Raw genomic sequence first — 13,094 nt, 5'->3', positions numbered from 1 at the left:
GGCACAGGATTGGCTCTTACCCTCCTTCCCATGCTTCTGGAGCCTTTAAACCAAGTCTGACCACACTGAGTAGACCAAGACTTCAGAAAAAGAATGACTGAGGGTAATTTTCCAAGAGCATCCTCCCATCCACGGGCCTCATTGGCCTGAATCATTGCAGACGGTGGACCCTGGATGAGGAGGCAGAGCAGAGGCATCTCCCTCTGTCACTGCCCACTTGCCCGCTGACGCTGAGCCAGTGACTAAGATGCTCAATGTCCTCATCTGTAAGATGATGTGGAGCGACTATGCTTGTGTGGGTGTGTTTGTTACTTTTTTTTTCAGACTTAAAGAAAAAGTTGCAAATATAGTGAAAAGAATTCCTGTATCCCTTTGATCCAGATTCCTTGAATGCTCTATCTATCATAACCACACTACAGTGATCAAAATTTAGAACATTAACGTTGATATAACACTGTTTTCTAATGCACAGACCTCATTCAAAGTTTCCCAATTGTTCTTCTTCTGGTCCTGGATCCAATCTAGGACCACACATTCTATTTACTTGTCAAGTCTTTCATCTTTTAGTCTTTTATTATTTTGTTACTATTATTATTTTATTTATCACCATTCGAATGGTATTTCTATTATTATTAATCTCCTGAAGTCTTTAGTCTTCTTTATGATCAGATAAACTCGATTGTTTTACGAAATTCCCTTCGAGCTTTTATATGCTATGAATTGAATCTTTCTTGCTGTTTGCATAAGCAGTTAAATATGTAGTATTTTGCAGGCCAACTGGGAAGGTTTGTATAACACCCTGATCTGAGTTTATGGGAGTAAAGTTTCTGATAAAGTCTCCCTTGCCTTCTAGAACCTTTTTTTTTTTTAACATCTTTATTGGAGTATAATTGCTTTACAGTGGTGTGTTAGTTTCTGCTTTATCACAAAGTGAATCAGCGATACATATACTTATCCCCATATCTCCTCCCTCTTGTGTCTCCCTCCCACCCTTCCTATCCCACCCCTCTAGGTGGTCACAAAGCACCGAGCTGATCTCCCTGTGCTATGCGGCTGCTTCCCACTAGCTACCTTCTAGAACCTTTAAGTCTAAGTGCAGTCAAACATTTACATCCAGAGTTAGGTAGAAATGATGGCATGGAATGAACATCTCACCTTAGCTGGTTGAACTCCGCTGAGTTCATTGGCTTCAAACATAATTAGGTTTACCCAGATACATGGGTGCTAGAGAGAGGTTGCTCCCTGCAGGGGTGAGGTGGGAAAGCAACCAGGAGGGTGAGTGGAGAGGGTGCTGAAATCCAGCGTGGGGTCTGCTCATCACACCCACCTCCTGGCTCTGGGTTCTTTCTGCCCACAAAGTGTGCCTTTTTCTAATTAGCATGCAGGTGCTAGTGGTGATTCTGCTCAGCCTGGTGCCCTCAACTCAGACCAACGTGTCAGAAAGCCAGTCGCTTTAACAGCAGGAGACAGAGGGACAGTGTGAATGAGTCAGAGAAAAAGTGCCACCACCACTAAGAAGGCGTCTCTAAGCACGGAGGCAGGTGGGGCCACCTGGAACACCATCATTACACAGGAAGGGGGCAAAGATGGAACTGGTCACACATCTCACCCCTCGGCTAGGGAGGGGGTACTGACAGATCCACCCTCCTTCCTCCCCGCCTGAGTCCTCAGCCCCCTGGTGACCATTCTCACTGTAGCAAACACTATGTTAGTGCTTTTACTTTGTTAATGTTTATTTTTCACCATAAAAACAAGAACTGCGCCTTAAAGAAAATTTAGAGAATAAGAAAAGTGAAGATTAAAACAAAACTAAATAATTATCACTGCACACACCACGCAGGTAAGCGCAGTTAATATTTGTTAGTGTTTTGTGCTCAGTTTTTTAAATGGAAGGCTTCTATATTATAAATATTTTTCTTAACATTGCTATAGTTATATACTATCCTGCTTTTAAACTTTCTATTAAATCATAGATGTTTTGATGTTATTACATCATTCAATGTATTACATCAATTTTATATTGTTTTCTCAATTTTAATATCTGTGTAATATTCCACTGAATGGGTTACATAACCTTTGCATCATGAGGTCTTTAACTTTTACCATTAAAAATTACACTGTGCCCTTTATTTAGGATTGTTCTCTTAAGATGGAATCCCAGAAATGCTATTACTTGGTTAAAGGCCATGCATATTTTGAGATTTACGCTTTAGCTTTTTTCCTCTTCAGATTGTTTCATTCATTCATTCATAAATTCATTCTCTCTTTGGCCCAGGAGAGATTTGAAAAGCATCTGCACACTGGAACTTGCTCTCTTTCCACTCCTAGAAGTCTAAGCTGCCACAGAACAAGCCTGTGCTAGCCTGGTGGGTGATGAGAGATTTATGGCCAGGTCATCCCTGTTGTTCCAGCCAACAGCCAGTCAACCACCAGAAGCAGAATCTAACCAAAAGATGTGTGAGTCAGCCCAGTGAAATCCAGCATAAATTGCCAACCCACAGAATTGTGAGCTAAGTACATGAGCTATGTTATGGGGTGTTTTGCTATCTGGCAACACGTAACTGACAGATCCCCTCATTTCTAGATGGGTTCATGTGACTAGTTTTGACCAAGGGAATGTGGACAAAAGTGATGTATGGACCACCTCCAGGGCTGGCCCCTAAAATCTTCTGAAAGACTGTTCACTTGCTTTCTCTTGGCCAGTGAGTCAGGAGAACAGAAGGCTGGAAGGGGACTCTAAGGGACGTAGTCCATCAAAATGGAAAGTGTATGAGTCAGATTCGATATTTAGAGGACAGCTGTCCAGAGAGCCACCCAACCAGGAATATCTTGGCTGGACTTTGCATGAACGAAGTGGTGAAGTGCTGGATGATTTTTCACATTGAGTCACTTAGATAGTGGTGTGTGTGTGTGTGTGTGTGTGTGTGTGTGTGTGTGTGTGTGTTGTGCGTGTGAGATAGCAACTAGCAGTAATGAACCTAATGTTTGGTATTGCTACTTAATACTTGGAACTAGGTAATTGATTATGTACCATGATTATCCTGATATATCAAATCCAAAGACTAGATAGTGGAGAAAGATATATTGAGAAATGGGTGAATTGGGGACAGAATATGAACAAATTTTTATCCCTGCTAAGGTGTTTATTTACTGTTTTTTATTCAGTGAAGGGCCAATTAGCCATTCTTCAGCAGGAGAATGACGAGGTAAACTATGACAGTCAAATACTTTCTCTTTCCCTCTCTTTCTCTCTCTCTCTCCCCATTTTTTTACCTAACATGCTGTGAGCACTGTTGATGTTTACTATATAACTTTTTTAAGCAAGGCAGGAAGGAGCCACGTGGAACGGTATTACCCTTACCTTCAAAGTTCTGCAGTTTTAGCAGTTCCATGATTTTCATTCTATCTTAATTACATCCATTGCTTTGAGTGATGGTGTCAGAAATTCTTACCTGAATTTAGTTCAATGTCTGTAGCTTTGCTTTGCTCCATTTTAACCCTCCTCAAGGGATGCACCAGTTCTTCACTCGTCTTCTTGGGAAGGACTCCCTGAGACCGCTCCAGACTGTGAAATGCATCTCTACTGCTTTCTGTAGAATTCAATCAGCAGAAAGCCAGCTTAAGCCCGATGTGAAGTTTGCATGTTCTCACTTCCCTTCCAGAACAAGGGATGCATTGTTTTTTAAGGATAACATTAAAATTTAAGGTTCAGAGGTCTGTGAAATGCCAAAAACCTTTGCATTCTCTTCTTCTTTCCCTTCCAGTAAATTTCTATTTGCAATTCATCACACTCAATGAGGAACAGATAAGCTACCTTCCCATCCACTCTCCGAATTCTTTGTACTCAATGTCCTTTGCCCTGTCTTCTTTGTGGTTATTCAGTCTGGCTGAAATAATAAGCTCCAGGCTGTTTACAGCTCTTTTTTGTATCATTGAGTTAAAGAGAAGGTACCCAGGATAAGCATTTTTTATTTTATAGGGTCTGCCCATGTTGTCTATGACCAAGAAATGAATAGACTGATCTTTCATTGACAATCTAGCTTTCATACTAATAGTTTTGTCCCCTTAACCAACCAATGGTTGCCAACTTTATTAAGGATGTTAATGAATTTAAAAATATCATCAAAAAACAATAATTAACCTTGAATATAAAAGTATTAACCAGAAACACTCAATCACTTTCCCAAGCTTAGGAAACACTTAGAGTGTATTAACTGTCCCTAAAGGAGTAATTAAAGAACTTAGCTATTCTGTTTTAAACACAAGGAACAAAGGGTCAATCAAACACAACAATCTGTGATTGCAGATAAACATGAACAAAATGGTTGATATAAGATGCTGCATCCACAGAACTGGATGCTCGCTGATAGGTGAGTCTGTAACATTTCCAAGCAGGCATTTCTCTAAAAGACAAATCAGGGAATAACACCACCTACCACAAACTGCCCAATCATTGCCTATTTGGGTTGATTCTTTTACATTTCACCTGTATTGTAATAACAGTAATAGTAAGAATTTATGATGCATCTTGCAAAATTGTGTTCCAAACAGGTGTTAAATGTGTGCACTGTTATTGGAAGCGGTCCGGACTGTGTTGCATAATGGTTTACAAAGTTGTATTGAGGAATTACTGACATATAACAAACTGCACACATTTAAGCATACAACGTGATAATTTTTTTTTTTTTTTTTTTTGCGGTACGCGGGCCTCTCACTGTTGTGGCCTCTCCCGTTGCGGAGCACAGGCTCTGGACACGCAGGCTCAGTGGCCATGGCTCACAGGCCCAGCCGCTCCGCGGCATGTGGGATCTTCCTGGACCGGGGCACGAACCCGCGTCCCCTGCATCGGCAGGTGGACTCTCAACCACTGCGCCACAAGGGAAGCCCCACAACGTGATAACTTCTGATGTCTGCATACACCCATGAAACCATCACCACAATCAACATAATGAACATGTCTGTCAGCCCTAAAATTTCCTGTGTCTCTGTAATTCTTCATTCCTAAACCCCTGACCACTTGCCAGGCAACCACTGATCTTTCTGTCACTACGGATGAGTTTGGACTTTTTTTTTAGAATTTTAAATCAATGAAAATATGCAGTATAGTTCATTTGGCATAATTCTTCTGAGATTCTTGTACTTTACAGAGGTATCAAGAGTTCATTCCCTTTTATTGCTGAGCAGTATTCCATTATACAATAAATCACAGCTTGTGTATCCATTCACCTGCTGTTGGACATTTGGGTTGATTTGAGTTTTGGGCTATTACAAATAAAGCTGTTATGAATATCAGCATACAAATCTTTGTGTGGACATATGGTTTTATTTCTCTTGGGTAAATAGCTATGGATCACATCGCATGAGTACTTTTAATTTTTTTAAGAAACTGCCAAACTGCTTTCCAAAGTGGTTTTACTATTTTATATTCCAAGCAGAAGTTTATGAGAATTTCAGAATCTCCTAAAATTAAATTCAAAATATTATGTTTATTTATAAGTACTCATTTTTCTAGGGAAAGGGTCCATAGCCTGAATATTTGCAGCCAACGTCTTTCCAATAATGATGTTTTCATTTTATTTATTTTATCTTTTGCCATTGCATAATAAGTATCCATTTGGTTCTAATTCTTTTAAAGCAGTTATTTATTTCTAATTTTTTCCACTTCATTAAATAAATCTATTTCATGGGAAAGCTTTCTTCCTGTCTTCCTATCTTTTATCCTTAATTGTCATGATGCAGAATTCTTCCAAAAGCTTTACTTACGCTTTCTTTTAGGGTGTTCATTATGTAGCTTAACTTTTATTTTTGCTGTTCTCGTGTTTTTTTTGAGGCTATCTTGAAAACATACCCTCACTACCTGGACTGATCCTAGACCTGGGCCTGCTTCTCTCAGGCCAAAAACAAGTCTGATGGAAAGATAACTCCAAATTCCTGAGTTTTGGATATGGGTAGTTGAGTACATTCCTACCTCTTAGACAAGGCTAAATGAAAGAGTCAGCTACTGAGCCAATAGAACAGAAAGCTGCCTTCTCTGGGTTTGGGGCAGGTAACAATCTTTGCTAGCTGCTGCTAAATATTTTTTGTTGTTTCCTAACATTGGGTGGAGGCGTGGCATGGGGAGGAGGATCAGGAAAGGGATACTTAGTATTATTCTGTGGGACTTATCAACATTTTCTCATAATGAGAAAGTGAGACACACCTAGTCTGACAATATACGTAGCCAGTGATTGTATTATTTACTATTTGGTACATTCATACGTATTATATAACATTTACTATTACTGTTTAGTATAATTATAAAATATTATGGTATACTGAATTATATTATTTGGTATATGTATATACCAAACTGATCCCAGTAGAAGTAGTTCTTATTCTAGTCTAAGAGCAATATCACTCTTTGAATGTATGTGGCATCCAACAGTTTGATAGGGCTGCTAAAATAAGCAGGATGATGTATATTAGGTCAGGAAACTGTTTCTGCTGAAGACTTGAGGGAGCTTTGAGACCTTTTTCAAAGAACTATCTATGGAAGATCCATTGAGATCAGATATTCCATGGTACTGCCATTTTACCACTTTGGAAAAGAGTTGGCCTTCTCAACTAATCACAAATACACTCACACCCTATACACCATCAGTCCCACTCCTAGGCAACACACACATGCATGCGCGTTCAATAGAAATGTGTTTGCTTGCACCAAAAATGTATATGGGAATATTCATAGCTGCACTTTGGGTTGTATCCCCAAACCATAAACAACCCCTATGTCTATCAACAACAGAATGAATAAATCCACCACAGAATATCCATACGATGGAATTCCACACAGCAATGAAAATAAATGACGTGTTGCTACCTGCTACAACATGAATGCATCTTACAAATATCATGTTGGGCAAAATAAACCAGATATAAAAGATACATAGTGTATGACTCTCTTTATATAACATTCAAGAAATAGGCAAATGAATCCACTGTGTATGAGTATGCACGCTAAAGTGGCAAAACTATAAAGAAAAGCAAGAGAGTTATTAAGATAGTCTATATCCTAGTCAGGGGATCAGTTACTTTCCTGGAGGGAGAAGAGGATAGAGGTTGGGTGCTGGGTGATGGATCGTGCTCAGGAGGGTTTTGTGTGTTCTCAAATCATTGTGACATAGTTCTGATTTTTGTAGTTTTTCCTATAATACCTATATTTTAAAACTTATTAAAAGAAAGGTTAAAAAAATAAGTCCTCCTGGGCTTCGGTGGCACAGTGGTTAGGAATCCGCATGCTAATGCAGGGGACACAGGTTCGAGCCCTGGTCTGGGAAGATCCCACATGCCATGGAAGCAACTAAGCCTGTGCGCCACAACTACTGAGGCTGCACTCTAGAGCCCGCATGCCACAACTACTGAAGCCCGCGTGCCTAGAGCCCGTGCTCTGCAACAAGAGAAGCCACCGCAATGAGAAGCCCGTGCACCGCAACAAAGAGTGGCCCCCGCTCGCCGCAACTAGAGAAAGCCCGCACGCAGCAACGAAGACCCAACGCAGCCATAAATAAATAAATAAATAAATAAATAAATAAATAAATAAATAGTCCTCCACAGAGCTCTGTGATGACCTAGATGGGTGGGATGGGGGGGAGGTCCAAGAGGGAGGGCATATATGTGTACATATAGCTGATTCACTTCGTCGTACAGCAGAAACTAACACAACATTGTAAAGCAATTATACGCCATTAAAAAAAATAAAGTCCTCCAGCCACTGTCTGTGGCGGCTGGTTTGGGAAGACCATGCACTGGCCACAGCTGCCGTTTCTCTGCCTTTGCACTGACACCCGCCCCCTGGCCAATCGCCTCTGCCTCTCCCACGTATGCTGCTTTGTTCTGCGTGCTCCCAAACCTCCATCTCAGATTGCCTTTTGGGATGACGTTTTGATGTCCCACCCATATTCATCTGGTCCTCCAGGTGCCTCATCTTTGGTTTATTTCCTCTCCTACAGGTGCTCATGGCTTTGAGCTACTGTAGCTGGAAGTAGGTCCACCCTTCCCATGCTCTTTGTCCCCAGAGACCAGACACACAAATATAATCCAGTGGCCTAATATCCCCCCCAACCCCCCCAGCAACCAGCCTGAGAAGGAGCGTGTGCATCGTTTTATCCCAAATAGGCTTTTCTCTGTTGTCAACTGTAGGGAAAGAGACTTCGGAGAGGCATCCAGTAGAGGGAAGGCCGCATTACTCTGATTAATTGGCTTTAAATTAAAAAGAACAAATCACTATCCTCAAAGTGAACTTACCAAATATGTCCTATTAAAAAAAAAAATCGGGCTTCCCTGGTGGTGCAGTGGTTGAGAGTCCGCCTGCCGATGCAGGGGACATGGGTTCGAGCCCCGGTCCGGGAAGATCCCACATGCCACGAGGCGGCTGGGCCCGTGAGCCATGGCCGCTGAGCCTGCGCATCTGGAGCCTGTGCTCCGCAACAGCAGAGGCCACAGCAGTGAGAGGCCCGTGTACTGCAAAAAAAAAAAAAAGTGGTTTGAGGATAGAAATATATAGATAGATAGATTTATTGATTTATTGATTCAATAGAATTATTGATTTCCTACTATGTGCCAGACATTGTATTAAACTCTTACGTAATCCCACCTTATGGAGTGTGTGCTATTACCTCCAGTGTATAGGTGAGGAAACTGGGGCCCACGATGAGGCCCAGGTTCCACGGTGAAGAAACCTGGTGCACCCTTGCTCATTCTGGTAATGATAGAGAGAATCCGGGACTGAAACTCTGCTGGGCTTGGCTCCAAAACAAAGACTGTTTCCACACCATTATGGTGTAGAGCTTCTGGACAGGATGATATACAGGGCAGACCTGGCAAAATAAATATGTTACATTGTAAACATCAGACAAGTCAGATATTTGCAAGGTGGGGCAAGAGCGATGTTTCTGCCTGTTACCTCTATACTACCCTTGAGTGAACAAAGTAACTATTGGTTGGGGCAAACTCATGGCGTCTGGATAACTCATTAGCTCTTATTTGTTTAAAGTCTGATGGTGTATGACAAAAGGATTTGTTCCAGATGTCAAAGTAGCACAATGGAGTTTAACAGCCTGTGTATTTAGAAAAGCTTCACTGCAGGAAATCACTGGAGGTCACTGAGGCAGAGAGAGGCTGGTCAACGCCGGCTCAGCCTCACAATAAGTCCCAGCTATCCTCCCGGGAAGTCACCACTTTCGGTCCCAACTCATCCATAATTCTTTGTGCACGACTCAGAACGTTAATACCTTTTCCATCCTCTGAACTTGAGGTCCTTGAAGGGATTATTGAAATAAATTCCTTTTGGGGTTTGCTACTGGAAAAACATTTTATCTAATACACACACACACACACACACACACACACACACACACACACACACCTATTCCCATAATCCTAAGTACTTAATTCAACATGCTCTGCTTTTTCCTTTGCTTGTCAGGAAGCTCAGAGCTCAATTTCCTACTCAAGTGCAGAGTTCTGCTCAGCCTAACTTCCTCATAAAATTAGATGCCCACTCGGTCCCATGCCTTGTTTTATCACTATTTACATGGTCCTCTATTATCTGTATGAATCTTCATCCACTTTGCCCTGGTTTCTTTTTTATTTTCTTTTGCTTAGCAAGGATTACCATCACCACCTGGCATATCATTTATTTGTATAGTAGTTTATAATCTGTATTGTAACAGGAGGGATATAAACTCCATGACAGCACAGACGTTACTTATTCTATTCACTGCTGTATCCTTGGAGCCTAGAACAGTGCCTTGAAGACTGTAGGCTCATTATGCATTTCTCTGCCAGCAGGTTAAGTGCTTTAGCAAACAAGCCCCTAAACTCAGTGGCTTAAACCCATAAAGGGTTATTCCTCACTCAGACTGCAGCCCAAGATGGGTGAGTGGGTTCATTCTGAGACTCAGACTCTCCATCCCCTAGAGCCTCAGAATTCTCTACTGGATATTCTGCAGTTGGCCAAACACGAGGGAAAGAAAGAGGCGTGGAGCATCATGCAGGGTGCGTCACTCTGTCCACATCCCATTGTCCAGATCCCAGCCACACACTCCTCCCTGTGTGCCCAAGAAAACAAGGAGAAGGAAAGTGGGCATATAGTAGTCTCTGCATGAATGATATCACAGGACACATTGAACGGCAGTTTGTATTTCTTTTTCAAATCCTGGAATAATTTCATCGTTAGAGGGACTAGGCTAGAGGAAAGAATGGGGTCTATTTAATATTTGGAAGTCACTTATCCCATAGTGGTTTGATTAAAAGATATTAACAAAAAGGTCCAAATCTTTTGACAATAGTCATAGCTACCACTTACTCTGGACTAGGCACTGTTCTAGGCACTTTACATTTTATTTTCTCCTCAGATATCTTTATGAGATAGGTACTGCTATTGTCCTCATTTTACAGATGAGTGAACCAAGGAAGAGAGAGGTTAGGTAACTTTCCCAACATCACACAGCTAAGAAATGGCTGAACTGGGATTTGAGCCCAGGCAGTACGATTCTTGGATCTATGGATTTCACAAGTGTGATAGCCTGCCCTAAAATGGGATGGGGTCAGCCAGACATTCTCTTTGAAGTAAGGGGTGTGTGTGGGGAAACATGAGTGCCCTGTTCTTTCCTGGTCCAGGAGGATGGAGATGTGCTAAATCTTTACAGCCGATGCATATGGAGCCTGTTCTCCACCTACTTCTTTTTTTAAAAAATATATATTCTGTTTTAAAAACTTATTTATTTATTTATTTGGTTGCGCTGGATCTTAGTTGTGGCAGGTGGGCTCCTTAGTTGTGGCATGTGAACTCTTAGTTGTGGCATGCACGTGGGATCTAGTTCCCTGACGAGGGATCGAACCTGGGCCCCCTGCATTGGGAGCGTGGAGTCTTAACCACTGAGCCACCAAGGAAGTCCCTCCACTTACTTAGTCTCTTTCTTACACAAATGGCTACAAATGACACAAACAGCAGTTTTCCCTCTAAATTTTATCTGTTGGTCCCACTGGCTGTAAAGGAGAAATCAGAGTACTTCATGCTCTGCTTTCTCCCCTCCTTCCTCACCCCAGCTTTTCGACAATAAAAGATATTTAATGAGCACCTATTTGGTGCCAGACAGTTTTCTAAGCACCAAAGTTTGGAGGAGATGAAGACACGACAACTAAATGCAGTGCATGTTCCTAATAGCATCCTGGGTCATAAATAGAGACATAGCAGAATATAAGCCCAGCAGACCAAGTGCTAGTTATCTAAATATCTAGTATGATGCCAGCTGGTGATGAGTGTCTCAAAGAAAACAGAGGCAAGGGTGGTCAGAGACATCCTCTCCTGAGGATGTTTGGGCAGAGCCATGAATGACACAAGAGAATCCATCACTTTAAAATGTGGAGTGAGAGGGTCCCAGGAAAAAGGAATAGCGTGTTCAGACCCAGAGCTAACCACCCTTTGATTTTCGATGATTGCATGGCAACATTTTTACATTTTCAGGGTTTGTAATATTTATATTCTGCTTTTTAAAATAATTTATTTGGAAGTAATTACAAACTTACAGAAGAGTTAACAAGTTCAAAGAACTCCCATAACTCCTTCACCCCTATTCCCCAGGTGTTAACATTTCATTGCATTGCTCCATATTCCCCTCCCTCCCTTTCTCTCTCTCTCTGTCTCTCTGTCTCTGTCTCTGTCTCTGTCTCTGTCTCCCTCTCTCTCTCACACACACACACACAACTTCTTTTTCTTCATTATTTGAGAGCAAGCTGTAGACATGAAATCCCTTCATTTGTAAAGACTCTAGTATGTGTCCCCTAAAACAAAGATAATCTCCTACAGAGCCACCATACAAGCTTCCAGATCAGAAAGTCAATATTTTCACACTGCTTCCATCCAATCCAAAGATGCCATTCAAATTTTGCCACTGTCTCAACTTCTCAACTATGTCTTTTTTTCCTTTATGGTCCAGGCCGCCATCCAAGGGCATGTCCTGTATCTCATTGTCATGTCTGTAAGTCCCCTCCAATCTGAAACAGTTCCTTATCTTTCTGTCTCTCACATCCTTGACAGTTTTAGAGTACAGGCTTCACATGCTGTCAGATGACACTCAGCTTGGGTCTATCTGACGTCTCCACAACACCAGATCCAGATTGTGCATTCCTGGTAGGGATATCACAGAAATGATGCTGTGTTCTCAGCACAGTGCTTTACGTATACACGATGTCAACTCAAGCTACCCACCACTGGTGATATTAACCTTGATCACCTGGTCAGGCTGGTATATGCCAGGTTTCTCTACCATAATGACATCATTTTCCCTTTTGTAACTGGTTGTTATCTCGTGGGGGTATATTCTGAGATCATACCAATACTATGTACATCATCATATTACTGCCCACCTACCTTAGCATGTCTGAACCAATACCTGCCTGAATCAGTGACCATAGGTCCACTATATCCAAGGACCACTATGATGGCTGCCAAATAGTGATTTTCTGTTTCCATCAATCCTTTTATACTTATTGGTTTGAATTGTACTATAAGGTAGAGCTTTTCCTTCTTCTCCTTTTGTTTATTTACATCAGAATGGACCGAGAGATTCTTACTTTATTTACTGTACTATAATCTGTAATACTTAAGCACAGTTTTGAAACCACATTTTTTTTTTAGCTTCATCCCACAGTTGGATTGATTCAATGTTTACAGCCAGTCTGTTTACCAGAGTGCTACTGTTCATTTGTTGGCTGAAGTTAATCATCTAGTATTTCTTTAACAAGACCCTATGGGATTTGTATTCTCTACGTTTTTATACCCTTTAAAATGGTTTTCTTCTTTTTCCTATAACAGCTTTATTGAGTTATAATTCACATACCATGCAATTCATCCATTTGACTTGACAATTCAATGGCTTTTAGTATATTCAGAGTTGAGCAATGATTACCACAGTCAATTTTAGAACATTTTTATCACTCCAAAAAGGATCTTGGTATCTATGAATAGTCACACTACATTCTTCCCTCCCTCCCCCAACCCGCTCCCCCCACCAGCCCTAGGTAACGACTGATGCATTTTTTTTTTTTTTTTG

This window comes from Hyperoodon ampullatus (genome assembly GCF_949752795.1).
Source record: "Hyperoodon ampullatus genome assembly, chromosome: 14".
Lineage (NCBI taxonomy): Eukaryota > Metazoa > Chordata > Mammalia > Artiodactyla > Ziphiidae > Hyperoodon > Hyperoodon ampullatus.
This window is presented reverse-complemented; position numbering follows the sequence as displayed.